This window comes from Ambystoma mexicanum, chromosome 5q (genome assembly GCF_040938575.1).
Source record: "Ambystoma mexicanum isolate Mex_15411 chromosome 5q, UKY_AmexF1_1, whole genome shotgun sequence".
NCBI classification, from domain to species: domain Eukaryota; kingdom Metazoa; phylum Chordata; class Amphibia; order Caudata; family Ambystomatidae; genus Ambystoma; species Ambystoma mexicanum.
Genome location: NC_090933.1, coordinates 967,218,520 through 967,237,104, shown reverse-complemented (window position 1 = coordinate 967,237,104; position 18,585 = coordinate 967,218,520). Strand labels below are relative to the sequence as shown.

Below are 18,585 nucleotides of genomic sequence, written 5' to 3'. Positions count from 1 at the left end.
CTGGCGGCGTGGGCGGGGCCCCCCAAGCAAGGAGAGTCCTCTGCTGGCCATGAGCAACTACTGCAGTCCCCGGCACCCGAATTGGCCATTCGCGCTGGAGGGGGCTGGGGGGGAAGACTACCCGATCACGCGCGGGTCATGGGAGCTGCCAAGTCCCCAAGGAGTATGGCCCTGTTAACACCACTGGCATGACCAAAGACGGCTTGAAGCCTTTCTGGGCCTCTGCACCTCCCCCAAGCTTAATCAAGAGACACGGTAAGCGGCTACACTGGTGCTTCCTCCACAAACCCTCCAATCCAGGGACAAGCAGCGGAGGGGAGGTACAACACAACTGCTCCTGCTACTCTTCCCCCAGGCATTGGGTGGGCCCTACATTACTGCGCTGGGTCTGTTGGGTCCTGGTGGGGGGCCAGAGAGCGGCTTTAATACCCGAGGGGGCGGGGGAGTGCCTCCCTCCAACCCAAAACAACACCGACGGCCACCTTCCAACTCCGGAGGCAGGAAAGATATCATTGCTCGAAGCCACTGAATGGATGGTGGGCCAGCTGCCGGGTCCCCGCCGAAAGCCTCCGCAGCAGGAATATCCTTTGGTACATCAGGCAACTCCCAATAGCAGCTTGCAGGCATCGGATGTGGGCAGACGATAGGGTGATCAAAGATTAATGCTTATCATACGAGCATGGTTGGGATAGTCGCTCAACACCTGCTTGCTCCCAACCGGTGCAGAGATGCGCTGGGGCACCCTCCAGGGGTCGTGGATCCAACACAACCTGAGCAAGTGACAAGTTCCAGTGAACTCTACAACTGGATTGTGCTCTAACAGCACCAGACTCCGTCGCCGTTTCAATCTTAGCATTACTCAGCAGTCAGTGATATTCACAGTGTCAGTGCCAGTGTTATTGCACCGTTCTCTGCAGCAGGGCCTTCGAATTGAAGCACCGGGGGGAAAATGGCGATAACTACTAAAAGCTCAAAGCAGGCTGAAATCTCCACGATGCTGGGGCAGCCCAACCTCGATAAAGCGAAAAAGGGGGATGTTGCAGAGGCACAACCGGCTGAGGGAGACGCCGCCCCATGTGCCATACTTGAGGTAATGTGGAAAATAACCTCCTTGGACAAACGAATCGAGGAGGTGGAGAGCAGAACTGCGGAGCTGGAGAACAACGTTTCTGAACAAGCATTTGAGATCGGAGAGGAGTCAGACAGAATTGCAGCCCTGGAAGCCCGATGAGAAGCACTGGAACAAAAACAGGAAGATGCAGAGAACCGCTCAAGATGGAACAACATCCGGCTTCAGGGTATTCCCACTTCGGTCACGGACGCAAAATTAGAAATCTTCATGAAAGACCTATTCCGATTCATTCTAACCCTCCCGGATAGTGCCTCACTGGAGATTGATAAGAGTTCACCGGATGAGATTCAAACAAGCGTTCTCCACGCCTCCAGATGTGCAGGCAAGGGTGCATTTCTTTTTTAAAAATATGTTTAGTTTTTAAACAAGGCAGGGTGGCAGCAATACAGGTTTACATTGAAGCATGTTATACAAATTAAGATCATGTCCCACTCCCCTCTCCCCCCTTCCCCTACGGTTATCGGACCCGTCCAGGCGTCGGATGCCCAAGTTCATTGTTTCTGTTGCTGGGGAATGCCCCCATCGTCCAGCACCCTCCGGGTCAATTGAGGTTCATAGGTCAGGGCTGGGAATTCTCGGTCATAGTCAAGAATTGGACCACAAATGTTTTGAAAATGGTGGAGGTGGCCTGCCTTGGCTGCAGTAACTTTTTCCGCGACCAATACATCCCATATTATCTCTCACCACAGGGAAAGGAGGGGACCATCCACGTATTTCCATGAGCGGGCGACCACTATTCTCCCTGCCAGGAGGCATTGAGTTAGTAACTTGGCTTTGGCTCCGGACCTTGGGTAGATCCCTGGGACAGGGGACCCCAAGAGAATGGGTTGGAGTTCTAGAGGAAGTGTTGTCTGGGTGATCTCTGCGATGTTAGCGAAGCATTGCTTCCAAAAGCTTTGAACCTTTGGGTAGGTCCACCACATGTGAAAGAAGGACCCTACCTGACCACATGGTCTCCAGTATGCAGGGTCAAGAGTGTGATTCATATGGTGGAGCCTCAGAGGGGGATAGTACCAGCGTAGCAGGATTTTATAGGCGCATTCTCTGTTGGTGATGCAGGCGGATGAGTGGGCGCGGGTCCAAATGTCTACCCAGGCTTGGTCCTCCATTGGGTGACCTAGGTCTGCCTCCCATTGTGCCATGGATTGAGTTTGTAGGGTAAGAAAGTCCTTCTGTAGGCGCTTATACAGGATAGAGATCTTGCCTCGGGTTGGGAGCTCTTTTAGGGTCAACTCTAGGGCTGTAGGGGGGGCGAATTGCTACTTGGCGGGTGTGAGGGTGGGAGCACCAATGGCGTAGCCGAATATAGGTTAATCTATCCTTCTCCTGAAGCCAGAATGTTTCCTTGCATTGTTCGAAGCTGCGAGGGAGTCCTCCATCAAAAAGCTCTATCAAAGTCTCCAGGCCCCCAGCAATCCAGGTTTTGAAGTTTTGGGGTTTTGCCCCAGGTGAGAAAGCCAGGTTCAAGAATGCCGGAGATGAGGGGCTAAGTCCTCTTGGGACCCCCTTCAGTTTCAGGGCTCTGTCCCAAGTATTTATAGTATGTTTGGTGGATGACAATAGTCCCTGCCATTGCCGCTGCATCAGGGGTGAAATGTGTGGGAGGAAGCGTAGGGGAAGGGGAAGGCGCCCCTGTTCCAACTCCACCCACCCGGGGCGATCAGCGAGCATCTGCCATTCCTGGATACACGCCAATTGTGCTGCCACCTGATATCCCTGGAGGTCTGGGACCCCTAGGCCACCAAGTCTTGCGTTACCCAGCATTGTTCCTAACGGGCATCCCTGTCTGGTTCCACAAGTTAGGGGTATTGGAGTAAAAAGAGTGCCATTGATCCCGAGGAGGGTTTTGGGGGATTTATAGTTAGCCAGGACCATGGTTCAGAACTGCGGGCCAAATCCAAAGGCCTCCAGAGTGAGCCTCATGAAGGTCTAGTCCACCTTGTTGAACGCTTTGATTGCGTCGAGGGCCATGAGCACTGGTCCCTGGCCGTCTTGGGAGGCCAGGTCTACCAAGTTCAAGGCTCTACGAATATTGTCACCTGTCGATCTACTCTTGATAAACCCGGTTTGGTCAGGATGGATTATCTCCGGCAGTATGTGGGATAGGCGTGTCACCAGGATCTTGGAATATATGTTGGCATCGATGTTCAGCAGAGCAATTGGCCTATAGGAAGCAGCGTTCCTTGGGTCCCCTCCGGGTTTGGGTACGAGAATGGTAATTGATTCTTGCATGGAGGGGGTTATTGTCCCCGTGTCCCTGAAGGAGTTAAACAACTGTACTAGTGGAGCGAGGAGCTGGGGCTTAAACACCTTAAAGAATCTAGTGGTGTACCCATCGGGGCCCGGGGCTCGAGATTTGAGGGATTTTATGGCTTCTTCTACCTCATCACCTGAGATCGGGGCGTCAAAGGAGTCCCGGGCTGAGTCTCGGAGTCGTGGAAGAGCTGCCATCCGTAAATATTCTATTTGCCCCTGCAGATTTCGTGCTGGTGAGGTCATCACCTTTGCCAGGTGGTCTGCTGCCAGCCGTTGTTTTTTCTGTTCGGCGTATTGTATTCTGCCCTGCGGGTCCCGTAGTCCAACTATAGTGTTGCATCGTTTTGCCTTGGCAAGTTTAGCCACCAGTAGTTTGTTCGCTTTATTGCTTTCACATAGTAAAACTACTTGGTTTCGTTAATAGGTACGCCATGTGTTCGGCGTAGTGGGCCTCAAACCTTTTTCTGTGCAGTACGAATAGATTGTTGCGTCTTTGGGGACCAACCTTTCTCTTTATGAACCTTCTCTGCCTTCTGGATTTCATCCTTGGGGATCAGGCGAGTTTGTCGCCTGTTTTTGTGGAAGGATACTCCCTGGGCTATCAGCTCCCCACGTATTACCGCTTTCATAGCGTCCCAAGTGTTAGCCAGGGAGGTATCCTCGCAAGGGTTTTCTTTAAAGAAGTTCTTAATGGACTTCGCTATCGAGTCTCTTAGCAGCATTTCGTTGCGTACTGTGTTTTACAGCGTCCATCTGCGTTGAGCGGCAGGTGAAGGCTTGTGTACTCGTATCTCCAGGGTCACCGGGGCATGGTCGGATAGTATCCTTGCGCGTATGGTTACGTCATTGGCATAAGCAAGCATTTGCGGAGATGCCAGGAGAAGGTATATTCTGGAGAAAGTTCTGTGGAAGTTGAAATGAAAGGAGAAGTCTCTCTGGACTTCAAGAAAAGGAGAAAGAGTGGAGCTCAACCCCTCATAGAAGGTAGCTTGACCCGTATTTGGGGCGTACACCTCGGCAAAGGAATATAACTGTCCCCACAACAGGCATTTCACTGCCGTAAATCGGCCGTCCGAGCAAAGTTTTGTGTCCAGTATCTGGGGATTTAATCATTTCCTGAAGAAAATCGAGGTGTCCCCTTTTTTAGAGCCTCCAGAGGCTAGGAACTGTTTCAGAAAATGCTGCGAGCGTAGACGTCCAAAGTCTGCTGATAGAAGGTGTGTTTCCTGAAGCATGGCAACCGCTACATTTTCATCTTGGAGTTTTTGCAGGATTGATTTGCGTTAAGCAGGAGAGTTTAATCCTTTGACGTTCAAAGAAACAAATCTGAGAGTATGATGTTCCTGGATGGAAGGCGAGGCCTCCGCTGGCTGTGGATGGGGGGGGGGGGGGGAGTGGGATGGATTTGGGGCAGTTAACATTTTGAAGAGTCTGTAATCGCTTGCCGCCCTGCACCTGAAGTTTTTTCGTTTGGACCTCCAACGGCAGGGCCAAAATATAATAAAGGGGATGGGGGGCAGTATTGTAGATCTGGCACCACCCCTGACCAACAGGGCCAAATAACTATTTTCAGACAACGTGGCTAAAACTAAAAGCAAACTTGATAGATTATTCCAAGGACTCAGAGGTGAATTGTGCCTTGGAAATGGCTGTGGGGGGGCCCGCTGTGGCGGCTGTAAGGTTCATCTGTATTTACGTAAGTGGTGAAGCTCCATTGGGCAAAAGAGATATTCTGGGCCCAAAGGAAGGAAGAGCGAGTTATGCCAGAGAAGGCCACTGGTGGAAAAGGAGCCACAAGAGACATGTCTCGGGTTTCCGAGAAATTGGGTTTTTAGACGTTTTCAGCCTGTGTTCCATGTCTGTGCTGGGTCATTTCTTTTTCCTGAATCTCGGGACCCTCAACAAGGAGTTCCGTTTCGTTTTTGGTGGAGACGTATGGTCTTTATCAGTAGTGTTTTCTGAGGGTGAGGGGTTCTCAGGCGATGTTAAGTGCATAATTTTCTCTGCATCCTCAAGGTGGCTAATTTTCCTTACGGTGCCCTTGTGTGTGAACTGTAAGACCGTCGGGAAAAGCCATCTATATCGAATCTGTTGGTCCTGGAGGAAAAGAGTCAGGGGCCGGAGGGATCTCCCTTTTTGGAGAGTGAGAAGAGATAAACTCTTGGTAGATCTGAAGGGGAGTGCCCTGGAAGGTTAATTCATCCCTAGTGCGGGTGATCGATGAAATAGCCTCTTTTGTGGTGAAAAAGTTCACCCTGGTTATGATGTCGGGGGGGGGGTAGTCTGTTTCTACCCCGCGGTGTGGGCGTAACCTGTGGGAGCGGTCTAGGAGGAGCTGAGATTTGTCTAATTGTGGAAGCTATGATTGAAAGAGGTCACCCACGTATTCTGCCAAATTTTTGTCTGGGACTGAGGTTGGAATTCCTCGAATTCGGAGGTTATTGCGTCGAGCTCTGTTGTCAAGGTCTTCCTGCTTGAATTCCAAAATTTCACATTTATCTTGTAGGGTCCTAATCGAGCGTTGAATTTCGTCCAAGGCGGCCAAGTGGTCCTGAGCACGATCTTCGACCTCCCCCAATCTCTGTTCGGTCTCTGTCACCCTCTGGTCAGTGCGTTCCAATTTTGTGGTAAGTTCGATCATACAATACCTGAATTCAGATTTAATGCCAGCCATGAATGCTAGGATATCGCTTTTGGTTGCAAGGGTCTCTGTCTTCCGAGGCTTTCTGCGGGGTGGAGATGGGGGGGGGGGCTCAATTTTCTTACTTTTGTCAGCTGATAATAGCATTGAGGCAATGTCCAGGTTCTTACTGGATTTTGTTTGTTTAGCCATGGTGCATAAGGCGGTCAGGTTGTTGTCCCAGTAATAATTAGGGGTGGCTGGGTGTTCTATGGCTCTGCCCACTCAGGGCAATGGCAGGAGGCCTCTTTTAGGCAGCCAGAGGAGGCGGGGGGGCAGGTGTGGGCCAGGGCGCCCCGGGAGATGATTCAGGGCGGGGTAGGAAAGTTGCCGTATAGGCGAGGCAGAAAGGAGTGTTGATGCCCGTCTGTGTGCGCTGACCTTACTTTGCTTACTTTTACTTTGAGTAAGAGCTCACTTGATGGTTTCAGGGTAGGGCACCACGTTGTGTTGGGTCAGTAGAGTCCCTGAGGCAGAGCTCAAGCAGGTTAAATTCGCATCACTTGACCTGCTTGTAAGATGCTGATGAGGACGGATGTAAGGAGAGTTCTTTCAGTCCCTCTTTAAAAAGTATGGCAAGTGGGCCGGGGTGTCTCAGGAGATGATCAAGACGAGGGTGGAGGGGAACAGAGCCACTGCCCGGGCGAGGCAGAGGAGGGTCTGGGTCCTAAATGGAGCCTCCCAAAATTTGCTTGTGCGGGCTGACTTTGCTTTGTCTGGCGGGGGATCCTGGTGGCAGTGCAAGTCTCTTTGTTGATTCCACAGCACGCTTCCGCGCTGTGCTGGGTCCCCAGGTCCTCCTGAGCGGAGCAGTCCCCACCACCAGCAGTCAGGCTGCTCGCCCGTAGTGTGCAGATGGAGGATGGCATGGGGGTGCTCCCTCTCCCCCCCCCCCCCAAGGCTGCAGCTCCAGATCCCCCTCTACTAGGGCCCTTCCTCCGGGGCAGAGGAAGGCCTCATATGGACCTCTCTCGTGGGCCGCAGGACCGGACCCAAACTCCTCGATCGTGTCCCCATGTCCCGGGCTGTGAGTGTGGGTGGGGGTCATTCGGGGCGTTACCCCGCCTGTGGCGTCTTGGGGTGGCCAGGAAGCCCCAGAAATGGAAGCGGGGCAGATGGTGCAGCCCCCCGGGTGGGCCGGCCTATACTGGTGAAGCAGTGGTAATGCAGATGAGGTTCGAGAGGTCCATCAGGGCTGCCGGAGGGGACCATCCGCTGGTGTCTGTTGGGACCGGGGGTCCCCTGGGTCCAGGGCGGCCCCCCAGACTCCCACTGTATCAGCCTTTTTGCCTCTGCGCACCACTGGAAGCTCCATCGGAGCTACTGGCCCCGAGGTCACGGGCCTCCAATTCGGAACACAGATGGAGGCAGGGCCGGGAGGACGTTGCAGGGAGGATCCGTGACACCTCTCATCATGCGTTCAATATGTAGGTCCGCTGGAGCGCCAACAGTGTTAGTAGCGCCCGGGGGCGCACACCGCCGATGAAGTACCCCAGTGCGGCTCACCAGAGCCGCGGGCCCCTTTCTCCTCCCTCTCTCCTGCAGGATTCTTCGGGCTTCACGGTCCCGCCCGCCATCTTGGATTATGCGGCGGAGGGGCCGCGGAGTAAATCAGGCTCGTACTCCACCTTCTACAGGTCTCGGGCTTCTAATAATGCGCCGGCAGGAGGCTCATGTCTTTGTACGCTGTCACCAGTGGTCTGATCATAAAATGAATTGCCAGAATCACCCTAAAATGCGAGCCACAGCGGGAATCCCACGGAGCCCATCAGGAGAGAAACCGCATCGTCGGCACTCCAGGCCACACCCCCCCACTATTTCTATAAGGTGAAGGAGGAAATAATGCAGGAGGCCAGAAACTCTAAACAAATCCAATTCAGGGACGCATCTATACAACTCTACCAGGACCTGGCAAACAGCACACTTCTGAAGAGGAAGACCCTGAAACACCCGACAGAATGGCTGAGAGACAAGAAGATTTCATATCGTTGGGGTTTTTCTACCTCTCTGTACTTTACATGAGAGTGTAAGCAATGGCAAGTTCATAACCCAGAGGAAGCAGAAAAGTTTCTGAACCTGGAACAGGAGAGCGTGGACACCAAGAAAGGAGCAGTGCACCAGGAATTCACGGAAGAGTGGTCCGGGTGGGACGAAATCGCAATAAGAATCCGGATAAGGCCCGAGAGGAGGGGGGGTGGGTGGCACCATCCTGACTACAGCCCTCAGCGCATCATGAATTCCGGGCTCGAACTTGAAAAAGGGGCCACAAGAAGTATCCAGCAATTGTCTTAGCTTGATCTGGCCCGCAGCTTGAACAAAGGCCCAGAGGCCTAGACGGTGCCGCTACTGGGACTCGAACCAGAACCGAAGAGTGAACGCAGATGCGGCTCGAGCGGCTGACGGCATCCAAGCCGCGTAAGAGAAGTTCAAACACATTAGATGTATTAGGTTCGGCCAAGGCTACACTCGGGCCCCGTTGGCCCCACACTGGGTTGGTGGAGAGCCAGATACCCCGCTGGTTGAGGGCTGGACTCAACAGTGCAAGTTATGGGAGGTAGGGAGTGGGAAGGCTAGCGGGAGGGGGTGGGGGAGTGTTAAAATGTTAACGAGTAGTGAGGAGTTCAATCACAACAAAACGTCAACAATACAAGGGAACACTGGAGCAGACGTTGGGGGCATACTGGGGGTTTGCACAAGGGACACTGGGGGAGGCCCTCCACGGAGCGAAACTGTTAACATGATCCATGGCGAATGAGTTGGGAAGGGAGATTCATTTATAACATGGAATGTCCAGGGCCTGAATTTCCCAGGCAAGAGGAAGTCGATGCAGCACTGCCTAAACCAACTGGCTGCAGACATTGTTTGCATGCAGGAGTCTGACCTCCTGGAGGCGCACAAGAAGCAAATCAACTTCAGTAGATTTAAGAAGTGTTATTTCACATCAGCAGGCAAGGAAAAAGAGGGGGGGGGTGGCCCTCCTGTTCAGTGAAAATGTCCCCCTGACTTGGGTTACCGTGAAATGGGATCCCTTGGGTAGATTTTTGTTGGTAAAGGGGTATCTCGTAGAGCAGCCACTAACATTTGCCTGCATTTACTGCCTGAACACCGTGCAAGACCGGTTCCTTCACAACTTATTGCCGACCATCCTAGCATTCACTGACGGCCACCTTCACATTGAGGGAGATTGCAATTCAGTCCCAAACCCACAAACTGATGAAACACTACCCCCAAGAAGGGGGGACTTCACTCGGGCCATTGGGTTCGTTGAGTTTCTCACGGAATCAGGGACAGTGGGGCCCGTGGAGGCTCGCTAACATGGGCGCACAGGACTTCACCTTTTATTCTCATGTGCACAAAGGCTTCTCTAGGATTTATATAATTCTCATGTCCAGCATTCTCATCCCCTGTCTGCGGAAGGTGCAAATTATCCCAAGAACGCTATAGGACCACACTCCGGTCGTGGCGGACTTGCGTATCCAAGGCCTTCCTAATCCCCCCCAGAGATACTGGAAAATTAGAGACTCAATCCTGCTGGATCCTGCTACCAGGAGTGAGATAGCTGAGACCCTCGCACACTATTTTAAAGGAAAATGGAACAGGGGACTGCCCGCTAGCCATGGTTTGGGATGCTATGAAACCAGTGATTCAAGGGGCCCTAATCAGCGCCGCAGCAGCCCAGTGTGGTCACACGGAAGTGGTCAGCTTCATCAGTCTAAACTAGAAGAGAGAGTAGAGGGGCTAGAGAAGTTTTAAAAAGCACCAGTCCATCAAAGGGGGGGAAGAGACCTGAAAAGGGCCAAAACCGCTCTAGAGACGCACCTAGCCAACAAATCAGCGAGGGCCTCAGCATTTACTAAACAATACTACTACATAAATGGCAAGAAGGCAAATCGGCTGCTGGCCTACAAAATGAAAAAAGTCCACATGAGAAATAATATTCCAAAACTCAAAGGGCGGTTTTACAAGGCCTTTGCACACATTCTAGCCCCGCAGCTCGCTACACTCTTCAACTCCTTTCTCACAACAGGGGCTATCACACCATTTATGGGAGAAACACCGACTATACTCCTCCCCAAGCCAGGCAAGGACCCCGAACACTGAGCCTCCTATAGGCCGATCACATTGATGAATAATGACGCTAAGATCTTTTCCAAAATTCTAGCAACTAGGCTGCGGATAGTTCTCCCCGAGCTAATACACCCGATCAAACCGGGTTTATCCCTGGTAGCAGTACCCAAGATAATATTAGGCGCACTATCAACCTGGTGGAGAGTGCCACCATAACGGGTTTGGAACTGGCTATTATCTCTCTTGGTGCACATAAGCATTTAACCTGTTAGACTGGGGGTACATTGAGCAAACATTGTCCTTCTTCGGATTCTGCCCTAATTTCATAAAATGGTCCATGTCAAACTATCATCAACCTACCACTACGCTAAGGATAAACGGCAGAAGATCAACTAAACTCAGCATCTCCAGAGGTACTCTCCAGGGCTGCCCATTATGCCCACTAATTTTCACACACTCCATGGAACCATTTGCCATCAACATCTGAGAAAATAGACATATGCAGGGCCTCACAGTAGGCGAAAGCAAATCTAAAACCACTATGTATGCGGATGATGTCCTCCTCACTCTAACTCAGGCAGACATCTCTATGGAGGTCTTGTGGCAAGAAATTGAGGCATTTGGTAAGGCATAGGGCTTCAGGGTTAATCTCGAAGTCCGCAGCCATGGCAGACAACATCCCACGAAAGCACAGGGGGGTCCTATCGAACAAACACCCAATACCGTGGTCTAAATCCTGCCTGAGCTATCTGGGGGTGCAAATCCCCCAAAAAATAGAACACATATTCCAGTCTAACTTCCCGTAGTTATTTACCGAGATGCAAAGATCTAGAGCGTTGGCGTTAACTAGAGATCTCTTGGCTGGGGGGAATATCTGCAGTGAAAATGAACATTGTCCCAAGGCTGATTTATCATTGTACTACTCTGCCCATCCGCATCCCAGAGGGAGACCTCCAAAAACTCCAAAAACCTTATTAAATTTGTTTGGGGGTCAGGGGAGACCACGTATTGCAAAGCGTATCATGCTGCGGGGTACAGCATGGGAGGTATGGGTCTCCCGGACATGGCAAGATATTGTAAACAACTAGAGGAAACATGGAGCCCAAATCCATTAGCATCTTTACCACATATGATGGCCCCACGGTCTACTCCAAACACAGGCCCTCTGTCATTGACTAAAAACACAGTAGAATGCTGGAAAAAGCAGCTCTTAAGTGGGGCTGCAGGGGCACTCGTGGGCCCCTAACCTCAATATGGAACAACCCAGATTTCTCTCCTGGTCTGCATCCACAAGGTTTCACCAGATCGAGGGAGGGGGGATTATCACAGGTGTCCGATTTCCTGGTCAGAGGGACCCCCTTAACGTTTGAAGAGTGTAAAGAAAGATTTGGGCTACCAGAGGCCGAAAGATTCCACTACACCCAATTTAGGCATAGTATAGTGAGGTCTACCGGTTACTTGATAGAACAGATCCAAATAGAAAAGAAAAATACATGCTTAGTTGAGAAAGGGATTTGGGGAGAGCACTAGAACCATAGGGCTGGGCATGCATTTGGACCCAAATGTATAAAAGCTCGAAATGTGTTACTAACAAGGAAGGAGGGCTAAATGTTTGCTCCTGAGCGATTAAACAAAAGTAACCCGGCAATCCCATCCCAATGTTGGAGGCCGTTCGTCCGCAGGCTCATCATTCCACCTATTATAATCCTGTCCAAAAGCAACGCAGTTCTGGTTAGGTGCTGGAACAAATATGGATGATAACTGGGCTAACCATCCCTTGGGACCCGGGTATAGTGCTACTGGGGGAGAAGCATTCAAACTTTTCGGACATATATCTAACCTATGTACCCAACTACTCACTGTGGCCAAAATCACAATAGCTTGCCTGTGGAAACACCCTGACGGCCCGGCACATCCCATGTGGTGGGTGAAATGCAGGGACAATGTAGTTGCGGAAAGAATCACAGCCATCCACCTGGAGAGCATGAATATATTTCACAGCACATGGGCTGCCATCCTGGACTGCGCAGTGACATTCCCAGGGCTGTCTCATCACCCCCACATGACCAGAGGGCTAGTGCGTTTTCGCTGAAGGGACTGCCCCCAAATCACTGGGCCGATGGAAATGTCCCATAAGTCTACATAAACTTGGGCGAGTGTCTCATTGGGACAGATTCGACAAGTGGGCAGACCCACTTGTAGACTCTGGCGGGCTCACCCCAGCATATATCAATCAAGTAGCACTACCCTCAAATCCCATCTAGTAGAATGCATGTCTGTCTCCGATTGCTTTGTACTTTGTCTGCACGTATGCCTAATGTTCTTGTTGACGTACGCATTCTGAAAATGTTTAATAAAATGTTTTGTTGAAAAAAAAGAAACATTTGAGCAAGCCATAGTTTTGTGATTGATATTGTTAATTTTTTGAAGGTTTTCCATTTTTGTAAAAATGTTTACTACTTTTTGTTCATTGTTTTACTTTTAGTGCAGTTTTCCTTTAAACAGCCTGTCAATTCGAATCCCTTCGGCAGCCACCAAGTGGAAGCAAGTCAGACGCCATTTTTGCTGCCATCAGACATGCCCGTAAGATGAAGATGCATGCCAGCAAAAACAGCGTCTGACGTGCTCACATTTCGGCGGCTGCTGAAGGGATTCAGAGTACCAGGACATAGCCCATTCCATGTAGATGGCAACATACAAACAGATATGAGCTACGTGGTTGTGGAAAATACTGTATGGCAATGGAGACATACTTATGCTGTTTGCAAATTCACCACTTTTCTTTTTTTAAATCATAGGAATTGCCACTCGGTTATTCGGCTTGTGTTAAGTCTGACAAAACTTGCAATTTGATGTCGTGGGAAAAATGGGGGTCATTCTGTTACCGCCCAAAAAAAATGGTGTTAACGGAATTACTGCCAATTTTTTACCACACCACCAAACTCGGAATGTGCCCCATTGTTTTATAATGCTGCACAAAAACATGTGTTAAAAGATGAGAGCCTTGATACTCCACAATACATAGGGGAATACATTTACAAGGCTACTTGTGTTTTACAGTTTAGATAAAAATTGTTTTCTTTTAATACGGTATCTGATCTTGCGAAAAATGTTGAACGTACCAGTGGGTTTTTCTGAACTTTATCATCCACAAAATAGTCATGTTTTAGCACAAATTCAGCAGTGCGGATTCAAACAAACACAAAACAAATGTCGACAGGCTTCCATGTCCTACCATCCATACACCTTTCAAGGATTAAGGAAGGGTCCTTGTTAGAGAGCAGTTCACTGTCTATAGTATTGAGCCATAATTTACCAAAAGCAGACAATCGAACAACGTAGCAAATGCAATCTCTGTTTTTACTGTCCTTAAATGTGTTAAAGAATTGCATAATACATGTTTAACTCATTTACTGCCCGATATTTGCCCGTGAGCCGGGATACTAAGTGCTTCATTTTATCCGGCTGCCATATTCTAGAACGTGGATTAGGCTTGCTTAACATACTAGTCTCTATCTAGCAATATTCCTCTGTCAAATTGTCTGCATTATTGCCCCATATCTGACACTTACCGAACTACCCGTTATTTCCACATACTTACCTATAGCCCTAGCTAACCACCTATGATTGCAAGTCATGGCGCTGTACAACATTAGACGGCCACAGAATCGGCCATTCCTACCTAGTGCCACCTTGTCCATACTGATTACGTTGCATCTACAGGTCCTAGTCAGCACCCTTTGCATTATGAAGCCCGCTACCACCAAAACGACCTCTGACCTGGGCCACTCACCTTATAAGAGCAGTGTCTCCATCTCCATGTCCACGGCATTTCCTCACCCTGACTCTATAGCACCCACCTACTGCCTGTCATCTTGGCCACCAAAGCCTCTTAAATACTTACACACCAACCCTACATCTACTATCGATACCAATGCGCTCTCACCTACCCAATGGATCCAACGCTATGCTGTACGACCAACACCGAATCAACCTTGAAACATAGCATTTAAAAACCTTAGACTAAGATCGAGATTCAGTCCTTCTCACCTCCAGACACCTATGACCAAACCCTAATCAAGTCGCAAACTACTACCATTAACGACAAAACTGGGAAGCCCCACAAGACCTTTACCAATAATGGTGCCCCTTCTTCTACAAAAGCCACAGTTGGCTCTAGTTAGCCTAGCAACGCTATTACGATCAAATGAACTCTGATCAATGATAGGTCATTGATTGCACATGCCCTAGACGTGTCTGACCTTATTAGCACCGATCAACTAGACTTCCTATAACAGAGGCCTGGCTGCATGCTGCAGCAGGCCCGTTACTTGCACTAGCTATCCCAGAGAACTACACCATCACAAGACATGATAGAGAATCTTTCAAAGGGGTGTGGTCACTATCATCAGTAAAATTGACCTTGGCATTAGAACCCTGCCCCACCATCCATTACCTTCAGCTGAAGGGAATGGGTGAAACGTCTATGAATTCTATGGAACTTCCACTATCTGCCTCACGTACCCTGAAGATTCAACTGGTCGATAGACCACCAGGACCCATATCCACATTCGAGGAAGACATGCAACAACTCCTCGCTACGGACACCAAACCAGGCTCACAAATATTACTGCTTGGTGACCTCAACCTAGGCTTCCTGGATGCTAATGATAACTCAGCCGCCAACCTACCAACCTAGCCAACGCAATCACAGAACTAGGATTCTCCCACCGCATCAACAAACCCACGCACAACAAAGGCAGAATTCTTAATTGGATTGCCGACCTGAACTGCGAAACTAACATTCTCTCCAAAGAACCATGCGCATGGACGGACCATCATGCCATCACGTTCACCATACAGTCTTGCTCGCAACTAAAATCAGCCAGTGCCATGGCTCCTCCGGCGTTAACAAGAAACAACACAAGTATCACAACAGAAAACCTTCTACCTTTATTACAACCAATCCTACAATACTCGAATACTAATATAGACCCCTCCAAATTCGTGGATCTCTACAACCAAACGCTGCGCCTAGCCATCGATACCATAGGCCGCCTTAAATTACGGAAAGCTAAGCCTCAAGCTCACCTTAAGAAAGGCTGAATCTGTTTGGAAAAACCACCCAGCAGCCTCTAACAGAGAGACCTTCTTGGGATATGTGTTAGCCATCCCACAAACAAAAATTTTAATTTACAACACTAACGCTAAATCTGGCTCGAAAGAACTATTTAAGATCCTTAGAGAGCTTGAATCGCCTACCCCACCTATCGAGACTTGTTCCAAAGACAAGACTTGGTGCACCGAGATTCAAGTACTTGACAAAATATTGCAGTTACAAACTAAAATTTATAAGAAAAAACTAACATTAGCTCTGACGCAAGCATTCTCAAGCCTCAGCGCCCAGCTGGGAAACCGTGCAACCTTTTCAAATTCACTCCCTTATCCATTACAGAAGTGGAAAACAATCACTAGCCTGAAACCATCGTGATGCCAGGGCGACATATGCCCTGCAACCATCATTAAAGAGGCAGTTAAAGAACTTGCACCAGCCATCACGTCTTTCATAAACTCCTCTTTTGAATCCAGAACAGTTCAAACTAACTTGAAAGATGCATGGGTCCTCCCACTCTAAAAAAAAACAAAAAAAAAAAACACAACCTCGATCCAGACATTCCCACGAACTATAGGCCTATGACCACAGTGCCTTTCCCATTAAAAATTCTCGATAGGGCAGCCTATCTTCAAACACAGACCCATCTTGAAAACAAACAATCTCTTGGGCCTGCGACAATCTGGGGTTAGACCTAGACACGGTACTGAAACTGCGCTTATAGACCTGAAAACACAAACTGACGACCAAAATGATAAAGGCAACATAACACTACTCCTACTGCTAGATCTTTCAGCGGCATTTGACCTTTTTTAGCCACGAAGTCCTATGAAATCGCCTCATTTCCTCAGCCCACTTCTCTCAGGAAGCTACTGCTTGTATACAATCCTCTTTGGATAATAGAACCATTCACTTTTTCTCTCCTACTCCATCAGCTGTCCCAGCACCGGTGACATGCGGAGTACCGGCTCTCTACGATTTATTTACCAAGCCACTGTTTGATGATCTGGACCACTTGGGTGTCACCTACATTAACTACGCAGATGACACCCAGGTCCTTATCCCTATCTCTGGCAATCATGACAATGACACTAAACTTTTGAATAAAATGTACCTCGTCATTCAGGCACGGATGGCCACAATGATGAGAAGACCGAATTACTACTAACTGGCTGCCAAGCCAAACTAAACAAACTAGATATCACCTTTAATTATTTTTCCATTGACAGTATCAACATCCCGGTCTCCAAAGATGTCAAGACACTTGGCGTCTATCTCGACTCCTCCTTAACTCTGACGAAACAAGTGAACGCTATAGACTCTGCTACAGCCTACACATGTGAATTAATAAATACTGCAGACCTTTCTTCTCAGCAACAAGTTGCTCCACCTTAGCTAGGGCGCTCATCTTATCCAAACTGGATTATTGCAGCACGCTCTACCTGGGAATTAACAAAAGAAACCAACAAAACTTCAAGTCCTGCAAAACAATGCTCTCAGCGATGCCTTCAACATACCGAGATCTCACCACATTTCTAAACCACACATAATGTCTGTTGGCTGTCTATCAAAAACAGAATCTCCTTTAAAACCCTGACCCTCACACACAAGTGCTGATCTAACTCAGCACCTAAATACTTGGTCTGCAAATTAATCAAAAGCCAGTCCTCCCGACCTACTAGATAAGCTCAACTACATTTCCTCAGAGTTCCCAGGTACAACCTCCAGAAATCTGGAGGCAGCAGTTTCCCTGTACTAGCCTCCAAACCCTAGAACTCTACACCTATAGAGCTAAGAGCAGAACCCTCCTTCAGCCAATTCAGGGCAAGTGCCAAAAGCGGTCTCTCCTCCCTAGAGACCAATTAACCTACAATGTTTTATATGTCTCTACTCCTCTGCCTGTATATAATGTTTATCTTTATCAGTTTACCCTGCCAAGGCAATTACTGTAACCTGCCATGGGCTGTATATAATGTTTTGTTTCCTCTCTGTGCTTAATGTAACTTTATAATGTACAAATGTAACTGAAACAATACGCCCAGATACCCGAGGGTTTGGTGCGCTATACAAATAAACAACAAACAATACAACACAATTTAGGCCATGTTGTTATTTTTTATACCAGCCTAAAATATTTACTTTAATTGAATTCCAAACTAGGTCATTCCCCTCTCCATTTTATGTAAAGATCACTTTATTGTCATCAGTTTCCTATCATTACTGCACCTTTCTTTTACCACCTCTTTCGATTATATGTTGAACAGTCTTATTACCACCACAGCACAAAAAATGTTGCTTTAAATGAATTGTACCCATTGAATACACGATATTTCTGTATTGGGAGAAGACATTAAGCAACAGTAACTTTCTTATGAAAGCATCACACAGCCCTTAATCATGTATACACATTTCAAACTAGTTGTCAGTAAATCATGCAGATGGCAAAGTCTGAACCAAATACAAGCAAAACTTACAGTCTTTCCCATATAAGTACTTTTCTCTTCCTGCCTCAAGTACAAATATTTCTCAAGCATCTACATTGCAAAGGACACTCTACGTGTAAATCGACGGCTGGGTACTCCTGTGTGTGCACTCCGTACAAAAAGTAAAATGTAAACAGTGCGAGGCTGCAAAGAAAACAACGTTAACATCCAGGGAGTTGTTTTTAAAGAAAACAATATGTGGAATAAGAATATTAGCTGATCCACAAGGGACGTGATATTGCTAATTTAATGTGTGTTTTAATGAAATACGTTCCTATCACATTTTTTCCTAGCCATACCTGTTTTATAACAATTCATTGTGACAATTAAAAATTATAAGGAGCATTCGGACATGCGAGAGATATGGCAAAGTTGTTAATATGCAACATCCAATTACTTAAACATATAGCCACAATATCAAGTTTAAAATTAGTAGCATTCAGACACTCGGAATACACGTCAAGGTTACAGTGATGGTCAATAATGTTAATAAATTATGCCCTAATCATATACCGAAAGAATATCACAGAAGATAGATGCTCTACACATCGGTTTCCAATGGTAACCGGAAAATGTGAAACTTGACTGCAGCGAGGTTTGAGGGTCATTTGAAGAACATGCCACCGGTAGAGAAAGGCTCCATTTTCAGACAGCGCTGGAGACGCAGCGCGATCGCCTGCTCCTTTCAGATCAATGGGAATGACCGGGTGGCTACTGGAAGGTCATGTAATGACCACGGCGGATGGCGATGGCGCTTGATTGCTTGAATCCAGCATTTCTTTCAAAGTCAGATTTTAAATTAGTGGCTGAATTCGTTTATGTTTCAAATTCCTGCACCGTAGTGCCTCAATAA

General features: G+C 48.3%; 1 protein-coding gene across 6 annotated transcripts in view; it reads right to left on the bottom strand.

Annotated features, from left to right (window-relative positions):
* OXR1 (oxidation resistance 1) overlaps positions 1-18,585 on the bottom strand; it is a 3,084,878-nt gene that overhangs the window by 1,381,115 nt on the left and 1,685,178 nt on the right. The window lies entirely within an intron of this gene.